Raw genomic sequence first — 11,227 nt, 5'->3', positions numbered from 1 at the left:
GAGGAGACGTGAAAATGAACCGTGACCATTGCCCGTGCGGTCCCCACTTGGATGTTTGGTCCTAGCTCTCACCACGTCCATTGGCCAGACTCAGCTCTGCAGGGCAGAGTCAGATCCTCTTGAACGTGGCGGGTTTGTGCTTCTGGAAGGGAGCATGGAGCTTATTGCGAATGCCGAAGGTTCATTGTGTTTCTCATGGTGGCAAGGGCTGGTCGTCCACACTCCGCTGCCGGTACCCCGGTGTTTCAGCAGTGTTGGATGGCTGCCACTAAAAGCCAAATTCATCCATTAGAGAGCTGGGAGAAACCCCAGCCTGCTGGGAGAAACCCAGGGGATGCCTGCTGTGATCCTGATAAAACACATGCTGCCGAGAGGAAAAACCTAGCCTTCGTTCGTTAAGGAAGGACCAAATCCTGCCCTCGTACCCCTCCGTTGTCAGAGACTGCCAGGCCTGACGCTGATGTCCTGGTGTCCGACTGGAGCAAGCCACTCGGGTCCTCCTTGTCCCAGTGGCACTCGCAGCCTGGCCTCTAGCATCTCCCCGCCAGCAAGTAAGATCCCAAAGGAAAGTCAGACCTGGACTTCACAGCAAATTAAATGGAACGCAACTGAATCACAACTGTGGTGCAAAACATCATTTTGCCGGACGAAACGCAGTTTCCACAACCTGGTTTTAAGGAACAGTATTACATATAGATAGATACACTATGCTAGATCTTGAGAAAAAAAAAAATAAATATGCTAAATAAACTAAGACATACAGTATAGGGGATATTCTGATCAACAAACCAATCACCATTAGAATCAAAAAGTAAACCAGCCTTTCACTTAGGACCCTAACAACATTTCTCAATGCACTAAGTACATTTTAAACCATGCAAGTTTACACAAACATCTTAACTAGGTTTTTTTTTTTTTACTTTTTAAAACACCAACATTATGCATTTCTTTGTTAATTATATTGGTTAAAGTTGCAGCCGTTCACTGCCAAATATCAGATACATCATATACATATTTTTATACAGAATCTGGACAACACAACATTACACAGCCTAAAGAGAGAAAAAAAGATTATTTGTTCCTTTGTTTGTTTGTTTTTTTTCAGTTTTGTAAAAAATATGAAATGATGATAGGAAGGAGGGAGAAGGTGTGGGAAATCTTCTACCAAATTAAAGGATTATATCAAAATAATTCCCAAATCACAGTACAACAAGGGAAAAAAATGGTTCAAACTCAGCTCCACATTTAAGATTCTCTTAGCTAAGAAACAAGACTTTACACACAGAATGTATCAGTATTTAAAAATAGAAAGAATTGCAACACTATGCTGTCTGATTCCAAATACATCTTATTTAAAAAAATGTTTAAAAAGGGGAAGAAAAAAAAAAATCAATAAACTTAGTGATTGCAAAGTTATCTCGTTGGTTTGGATTTCCTACCTACTCGCAATGCATTGCTGTGTGATGGAGCTGGACAGCCAGCGCGGCCAGAACAATGCCGGAATAAAGAAATGACTCGGGAGTCGCTCGCTGGTTCTGTTGGTCGTACGATCGGGGCAGCTGGAACTCTGAACGGGATCTGAAACCATCCAAATGGTTTGGGGTCTCTGCTTTTCCTTCTGCTCGGCTTGTTCGGGCGCACCTCTCTCAACAAAGAGCGGGGGGTGACCTACTCGGTTCCCATGGCCATACCCTGCCCATCAACGCGTAGCAATGCACGTGTTTGATTAGACGGAAAGGAAACAGAACCCGGAAATTAACCATGGAGGATGCTATCGTTGACATGGTAAGTATACAAAAATGCTAAAATTTCAGATATAATCAAAGATACAAAATCAGTTCTGACAAGAGGGTTTTTTTTTTTGTTGTTTTTTTGTTTTTTAATAGTAACCATTACAGTGCAAGGTTTTAAAAGTTATTATTACAGTAAAAGGTGTGTATCTGGTTTTACAGTAACTGTATCACTGATTTTTGTTATGTATAGTAGGTCCCTGATGTAAAGTGTATGCACCAGTTTGAGAGAAAACCCCGCACAATAACGGCTCTTTAGCTTTAAATACATTTTCTTTTTTTAAACAGATACAAAATAACACATCAATTTCACAATTTCACAAGCACGTACTTTTGCCTTAATAAAAAGCATGAAAACTTTGTCGAAACCCCGACATTTAAAGAAATGTAAAAACCGTTCAATGAGGGACGCGACTGTGTGTTTGAGTCACGGCATTCTGCCGCCCCACTGAGCTCCTGGAGGTCACGGATGGTTTTGTGTCGTCAAACTGCTGCTTCTCGCTCACCCACCAGTCGCTGGGCAGGCAAACTGGTGTTCAGCTTCCCGCAGCTGGGATTTGAGTTTGTGCATTTAACATTATAAACGATCTACTTTTTTTGTGTGGACGAGTTGCCTAAAGAAGGATCATCCACACCGGCCCGGTGACTCCAAGCCACAGATGTATTTGGAAGGGGCTCTTTCTTTTTTGAAATTATCAAGATGAGATGCAAATGACTGCAGCCCTGGCAATAACCCACTGCGTGGAACTGACTCAAGGAAGATGCTCAGCTCCTACCCTAAAAAGCCAGCTTCACAGCTAAGCAAGCAGGCGCATAGAACATACCACAAAGGAGGCAATTCAGGAAATCGCTGGGGCGAAACCGAATTCAACCCCTCGATTCAATGGAGTTAATCCAGAATTACCTCAGTGCGACTGACTGCCCTGTCTCTGTGGGCTGGATGAGAACAGCTGAGGTCCCGCAACCGTGTCTAATCTGAAGGTACAGCAAAACATCCCAGCGCTCAGAGAGGAACCATCACTGTGCTGCTTCTCTGTCACTCGTGGCACACTGCTAATATACGTCTTTCCTCTCTTTGTACATCTCTCTCTCTCGCCTGTCACACGCCCTAGACTCACACATATGGCTTAATGGCTTACTGCAACCAGCTTTGACTTTTCTGAGTTAAACAAGCTTTAAAATAGTAGAAGCGTGATGGTAACTTGCTAATTTAGTCAAACACATTGATTTTACTTTATAACCAACTAGACTTTTATCTAAGCAAGAAAACACAGTAATCAGAAAATAGTCAGGAAGATCTGAAGCTGCGGGTTAAATGACAGCTCCAAGAAGAGGTATCCAGCCGACTTCATAACCACCTAAAATCCAAGCTTACAGCAAAAATTTCCCTGTCCCTTGAAGAGTATTTCAGGAATTTATTTAGTGCTTGATTCTGCAATGTCTACCTCCTCAAGCTGCCTTTACTCAGGTAAATAGGATGAGTTCAAGTTACTGAAAGTTAGACCCAAAGAAGTGCTGTGAGATGAATTCCTCTCCACAGGTGCCCGTCTCCTTCCACTGATGATAGAGGAAGCAGATGCAAAGAGGTTAGACCGGGCACTTTAACTTTTAGAGAGTGAAAGTTAAGTGGGATTAATTCCGCTTTCAACTTCTCTCCCCACTCCAAATGGCTAGGTGATTCAATATGTGGTACTCGGGTGGGAAAGGCTGCAGAACTACTTAGAAGGAATATTTTATACTAAAAGAAAAAAAACTCATATTTTGAAAGTTTTGTCCGCAATCCTCAGCTAAATGAAGTCCCAGCCAGAGGCTAGAGGAGGTTGGATGAACATTACGAGCTCAATGGAGAGAAAGACAAATGTTTTTTCCAAGGTCTTCCATCCCTGCCTCTCTTTAGATTTTATTCTGAACACTTGTGAGACTGTACGAAACAGCACGAGTCCAGCACAAGAGTTGGATGCTCTTGATTGTATCAGCAGCCACACATTAGTCTGTCAGACACTACATCCTCCCATCAGGCTTGACTCCTGCGGTCAGCTCCACCATTGCTCCTCAGCTCCTCATTGCAAAGCCCCTCCATGTAGGAACCCACACCTCTCTCACAGCACACCTCGAGCTCGGCCTCCACAAGGCAAATCTGCCACTGCACCTTGGTTACCTTATTTTTAAAAGCTACCTTCTTTTTGACAAGAGCCTGCCTTTGCTGGTGCAGTCTACCTAACACCCTGGGAGCTCGTATCAATCTGGCTCAGAGAACAGCAAAAAACTTGACAAAATCCCCGGTCAGGAAGAATGCTTATCCCTTTAAAGTGGAAAGGTTCGAGGATTAGACACATTCTCATCACAGTGCTCCTCTACCCTGGGCTTTCATTAAATGAGGCATTCTTCTGGAAGCTTGATGAGCCAGTGGAAAAGCAGTCAAAGTATGGAGGCATGTGCTAGGTGTGCTGCCTCACTGCAAGAGGCATTCATTTAGCTATGATCATTATTCTAAAGCAAAAGTCAATTTAAAATGCAAAGATAAATTCAACGACAACAACAAAAATCCTTGTAAAAGGAAAAGCACCGCTGTTCCCAAACTCTGAGCAACAAGACAGTGAACCACAAGCCTAACCCAAAAAGGCTGAAAAGTCAGGATGCCCATGAAGACTTCTTTACTGCCTACCCAGAAAATACTCAGATAATTAAAGCACAAGGTCCCAAGCTAGAAGAGAAGTGGTCAAAATCTGATAAGCCAAGTTGCTTAAAATTAGACTATGTAAAGCTTTGGGACACGAGACTGTGAGGCTAGTTGAGAGGGATAGGCTTCGTTATTCTAGGAAACAATGAAGACCTCTGCCTTCTACAGTGATTTTGCCCTTTGGATGCTAATGTCTGAACTTCTCTGATGAATCGTGGATGGAAGAAGGACATCAGGAATGTTGCCTCATTCCTATACAAAAGAATTTGCTGCATGACTAGTGAAAATAGTCTGTGGTCTCCGCATCGTGTTAGAAAATCACCCTTGGCTCCTTTTGTAGTCAGTGGAAAGAAATAGGCATTTCCAGAGACTGATTCATCTCTCATACCTTAGATCTCTCTGCTAGGAGAGAGGTGAGTATTATTCTCCAAGAATCAAAGAGAAAGTTGAGCAGCACTAGCTTGAGTTTGGAGAGTTACCTTTTCGTTATCTAAGTCAGACAAAGTGAATCTTACCAGCAATATTCATTCTGTAGAAGGTCTTTGTTGTGGAGCTTTGGATTTTCTAAAGTACTGACACATTTCAATGCTGGCTTATTCCATCTTGAACTTATCAATCCATCTTGGAGTAACAGCTATCTTAATTTTTTGTTCCTTCATTTCATGCCAAAGCATCATAGCTTCTTTTCCACAGCAGTTGTCAGAACAGTTCCTCTCATCTAAATGCACCTGTAATTTGTTTTCCCGGTTGGGTCACCTGTGTGCAGCCTTTGACTGTAGTCTTAGCCAGTGGCTTTGGGAACCGAACGCATCTTGTTCATTGGGTCATGCAAGGACACTGATTGCTGGAGCATCCAGATTCCAGCAAGATGTTCACAAAATCTGCAAGATCTGTGCTTTATGGAACACAGGGAATGTCTCAGCACTGGATCCTTGACATTAGTCCACTAAAACCTCTTTGGAAGATGAGAAAAAATGACGCCATTTGTTCTGCCAGAAAAAGATGTCAGTTTTGTGCACTGAAAGATTTCCTCTCCCATTGTAAGGTAGCAGACATTGCAGTTCAAACCTTTGAATTGTTTTTATATGTTGCAGTAAAAATCTGGAAGAGGCGCTGAAGGACCTTACAGTGCCCCTTTGGAGGGGCTCGGCAAGCTGGTCGTAGTTGTTTAAGGTTGTGCTACCTTGTGCTGCAAGCTTATCTGAATTCACAAGCTAAGCAAAATTGACTCTGACCAAGCCTAGATAGAAGACCAAGACTGAAAGTGACTCTAGAGTTTCAGCAGGTGACACTTCTCTACTGAAACCCTGAGCTGGGGAAGAAGATGAAAACTAGATTGTTTGGAAGTGCTACTGTACAAATAAGGTGTAAACCGGCCATTAAGGTTCCAGTGAGATGTTTTGCAGAAATAGAAATTGCAATGTCATCAACTTGACTCATAATGTGGAACGCGAGAAGTTCTTTTCCTTCCACACCCATGAAGAGTGTAAGAAACAGATCACCTTGACAGGTAAGCAGTCTGCAGAGTACACTTTAAAAACTGATTTTGATCTTGAGACACTGGGAGCCTCATCATCTGAACAAACAGAGATTGATGCTTGTATTTGAGTTAGTATCTTGGACTTCGTCTAAAGTCAAGACAGACACAGACATTTCTAGGACATGATTCACCTGGCAAAGTGCAGGCAGCTGCTTTATGATGACAGGAATTGCATCCCAGAAGCGCATATTCCTTTCTACAGGCTGTAAGAGTGGCCTCCATTCATTAATCTACTCATGTGGGGCATCCACACTGTAGATGTCTAAAGTCAGGTGAGATGAGTCTCACCTTAGATTGCAAAGTTATTCATTTTTGCATCTTTTTGCCTCCCAAAGCAGCCAGGATGTTACGGAGCAAACAGAAAGCTCAAGGACCAAGAATCACTTACATGGAAGAGATCCTATTTCTAGTGGAGACTCAGTCAAAATCTTAAAAATTTAGATTCCTACTGGAGCTCTGTGGGAGATCTTTTAAGTTCTGGCTAAAGAGCAAGGGGAAGAAATAAAATTGCCCTGGGAGAATGACAGAGTGCCAATATCTTGCCTCACACGTACCCTTGTAAGGTATAGAGGTGTGACTAATTGTCATGGTGATGTAGATGAGAGATACCTTAATAAAGAACAGTAAATAAGCCATGTACTAAAAGCTTATGTTATTGCTGCTATGACAAATTTTCAAAGAACTAAAATGGCAGGGTATTCTCATAGTGTTCTAAGTGCCTACAGAAGCAACCAACCTAAGATCCTACCATGATAACACAGCCTGGACACACCTAGGGGAAGAACATCTGACTGCACACGGGGCTGCTAAAGCTTGCAAGTTTATAGGACATATCTTCTGGACCTCCTCAAGTAGCTAAATAAACTATAGTTGTAGCCATGGGACACGAAAATAGCTAGACTTTAATCATTGCTTGAACAGTTTTTCAGACTAGACCGAATGAGAAGTGAGCAGAGGATAGTTTCTTCAATTACCTGGCACATCAAATGTATCTCAAAGCAAGTAGGCTGGGAATGGCAGTGCTAATGGATGGAACGGCAGAGCTCAAGAATTTTTGTCCAATGACCTAATATCCCACGAAGGCTGAAGCAACAGCGGGCTCCAAGGAACATCTCCATTGGCAATTTCAGCCAAATAGTTCGATACAGGGAAAGTCGTGACTGAAAAGGTTGTGTCAGAGTAGCGATGTTGTACATCAGCAATGCAGAGATAACTGCACTGATGTTATCAGCGTTCATCCATATTCCTCACTGATACCAACCTCTCTTTCCTGCACCGGCTTGAAGTTCTCCATTTTAAAAAATGATGCCAGTTGGTATAATTTTTAATACCAGATTCATTTCAGCTGTCTTTTTGCTCCGTGTAAACCAGGCACTCCTTTTCCTGAGAAAGGAGCTGTGCTGCTCCAGTAGAGTGTTATAGGTGATCTCTGCTGTTTGAATTACCTATATTTGGCTGATACGGATCAAGGTTGCTTGTGTCATGATATAAGGAGAGGAAAATGCATTTGTTTTCTCCAATAGAGAAGTTTCATATTTATAGGAAAAAGTAATAATGCAGAAGCATCTGATGCACTGAATACAGGACCTGATGGAGCGAGCAAATACAAGTGATCCAGAGAGTTATGAGCCATCTGCTTTACCAGATCTGTGAACTCTTAACCCAATCTCAAGTTGCCATGGCGAATACCTCCTCAGGGCTCGGTTGATGCAAATTCTTTCAGCGCTCTTAGCTGTGAGTTATGAGAAAGCCCAAGGCTGAGTTCCTAGTGAGCATTTGAGCTGAAGAAGTATTTTGGGAAGAAGGCAAAGAATTACATTTTAAATCAGTCTTGGACGGGGGGGAAGCGATCACTCCCCTAGCCTCAAAAAGGAACTACTGCAGGAAAATGCAGCCAGCTCTGAAGCTGCTGAATTCTGCAGAAATATCTTGCTCGTCAGAGGGAAATGCACATGAACACAGCACCATTAAAACGCATGCAGCACTGTGGAGTCTTTATGGTTGTTTTTTTTTTAAAGGCAAGTGTAGCAAGGCCATATGCTGTTCTTGAGGCTCTGTTGGCAGCGTAACAAAGGGAAGGCATGGAGCAAAAAAATTCTGGGCTCTTCCTGGAACATACTGATCCCCTCAGCTCCCATGGAAAGCAGGGATGGTATTTTTGGACTTAATAAGAAACCTTTGGCACCTTGCAAAGTTGAAGTCTCTTGCTTTGGTGTGCACCGTGGGATAAGAACGGGGTGCAGGCCATAAGGATTAGAAATGGCCACAAAAGTTTGTTAGCGCTAGAATGACAATGCTGAGACAGAACACTTCTAAACACTTCCTAGTCACGTTTTGGTAGCTGGCATAGTCTAAGGTAATACAAGAGGCATGATTTAAAGGGGGAGGTATTTTAATAATAAAATATATATTTCTAGTAAAAGATATGATCTCTCCCTCAAACCTTGTCTCTCTTATTAAGCAGGGACGTGGTTGCAGGTCTAGTCTCCTATTACCTCCTCTTGACTATTGCACCGTAGCTTGTCATGCCATTTAACTAGCAGCTGGCAAGGTTCATGTCGACTATATCTATAATAAACAAAACACTGCCAGGGCCCATTCTTTCTCCCTCTGACAGTGTCCCTTAGCCTCCAAGACAGGGTGCCCTCAACCAAAGTGCCTGTTGTCTCCAGACCCCCTGCTAAATCCTCAAGCAGGGGATTGTTTGGGTCAATGCTAGCTGTCCCCAGCCAAAACCGTGGCAAGGACCTCGCTTACTATTGGACAATACTGACAACTGAGTGCCGGTGCCTGTACCCAGGTCCTGCACTGTTTAATTTATTAGTGTGGATGAAGACAAGGAACCCAACAGGAATGGGATAACAATCTGTGGCTCTTATCAAGTCTAGACCTTTTACATCTTCAGAGCACATCCAAATGTTATTCAACCCCTCACCCTGCATCTCAGTGCTACATAAAGAGCATGCCAGATTATGAGGTGAGACCCCAGGCAGGTCCACCAGCAAGGTAGTTTAGTTGTTCATCTCGAAGACTGAAATTGGCTGGGCAGTATAACGCTCATCTGGTGCCCAGGCAGATCTGCAAGAAATTCACTGCCAAGTGATGTCATCGGTGTTGAGCTAATGATCCAAAGAGGGACTGGCACCAAGAAGAGATGAGTGTCCTCACAGCTATTGCTATTATCACTTCGGAAAAGTAATTCAAGGTGCGTGTTTGAGACTCAAGCCAGACTCAGAGATGGGACAGGCCCACTGAGTAGGGGGAAGATTGTCCTTTCAGCATCTACCAGCCTTACACCTCCTCCTTGTATATCGAGTCAAGGTTACGGTCAGGCAGGACTGTGGACTGGATGGCACGACCGCTTTGGTGATTCCAGGCTAATTCTCTTCAGGTTTAAGATGATCCATTGCTTGTTTGAACAACCACGTTTTCCTGACAGTAGAATGGACATAACAAATAAAGCTTCACAGTTGCCACCTCAGGCTTTATGTCCTTACCCGCCTTTGCTAAGTGAGTCTGTATTTCAGAGAAGGACTTCAATGGGCTAAAATTGTAGCACTTTTTCTATATATTTTAAGCTCTAGTATCTTTTGTAGGATCTTCTGATGGTGCACTGGCCTTCCCTTCAGCATATGAGCCTGGGCATGTCCAGATGCCCAACCATACAGCCATTAAGGGACCCGGAAGCCCTCAAACCATGGTTTCACCTTCATACCTTGGACACAAGTCTGCTTCTTAACAGCATGGACATCTCCCTCACCTGCTGCCAACCATCTTGACTTGACCTGAGCAGTGAGTGAGCCAACTCTGACTCTGCACGGGGCTCTGTGCCTCCAAACCTCAGGAGATAACCGAGAGAAAATAAGAGAGTCCCGCAGGTGAAAGCCCCTGTCAATGCTCTGCTGCCTCAAGGATCTCAGGAGACCCTTGATACAAATCGAATGAGTCTTGGTTTCTGTAAGGGCTCCATTGCCAGAACCTGCTCAACCCTTAACCCAAATCTTCTCTTTAGCAAGTGAGACAGCAGAAGACATTCCCAATGCTATTATATCCATTTGTTATAACCCATCTGTCATGCAACAGTCAACAGAGAGGCAACTCCCGCTCAAATAGCACACCCTTCTCACCAATGCATGCTGCTACTCAATGCCAGGATAAATGTTGAGTCAGCTCCACTGAAGCTGGTAAAGCACGCCCACATTTACAGCATTGGAGTAAGAGGAAAAAATTGCTTATGATACAGCTGCCAAAATATATGGGACCATTATAGAAATGGACGGTCTTACCACCTCAAAAAGAGCAGAGAGCACAGCAGTGAACATGAAGCTAGAAGAACCACTTTTTCCTCCACATGATGGAAGAGACGCACAGAGCTTCTCAGTAAAGCAGAGCCGATGCTACAGCAGGACATAAAACCTCAAAGTCAGCATTAGCAAATAATCATGATATGACCACTGTAGCAAAGCAACAAGAAGATGTGACAAGAAAATGCTTCCATGACCAAAACCAAAGGCATCTCATTAGCATCAGTGGAAACACTTGTGAGAGTAAGGGAAGAAAACCTAGGCTCCTTTCAGAAAAAGAGATGAAGAAAAAGAAATGCTGAAGACTTGCCCATGTCACCAAACAACCCACCAGCCCTCTGAACACCTGAGGACACCGTTAACGCTACTTCAGACACTTGCTTCATCCAGCACCTATGTCTGCAGCTGCGGAGTGCAACGAGGGTAAACCTGGCCCCTGGGAAACGTTTATCAGCATGACCAAATCAGATCCACAAGCGATTTGCACGACCTAGTCCTTCACAAACCATGTTTCACTGCAGATGTGATAAAAACCAAGCTGTCTCTTCCATTTACTGGATAGACTCTCTGTCACTCAGTTAAAAGGAGACCTTTTTGACTTTACAGTAGGTCTCAAAGAGAATAACCACTAAGTACAAAATCCAACCCTATTTTTAAAGCAAATAAAGAACAAATAAGGCCAGGAATTCTGCATGATTTCTGAGCAGAAATGAAACAGCTGCAACTCTCCCTTTTGCCTAATGCAAGATCATTAATGAACAGATATGAAGGATTATATATTTCATGTCAAAATTTTGGGATTATAATGTTCAGATAGGCAAAGAATGAAATAACATAACGGAACCTCAATAAAATTATAGCCATTTAACAATAATTGTGCTTTTTGGTATCTCAAAACCCTCAACCTTCATAA

This window comes from Pygoscelis adeliae, unplaced genomic scaffold (genome assembly GCF_000699105.1).
Source record: "Pygoscelis adeliae isolate BGI_AS28 unplaced genomic scaffold, ASM69910v1 Scaffold121, whole genome shotgun sequence".
Lineage (NCBI taxonomy): Eukaryota > Metazoa > Chordata > Aves > Sphenisciformes > Spheniscidae > Pygoscelis > Pygoscelis adeliae.
Note: the sequence above shows the minus strand (reverse complement) of the source record.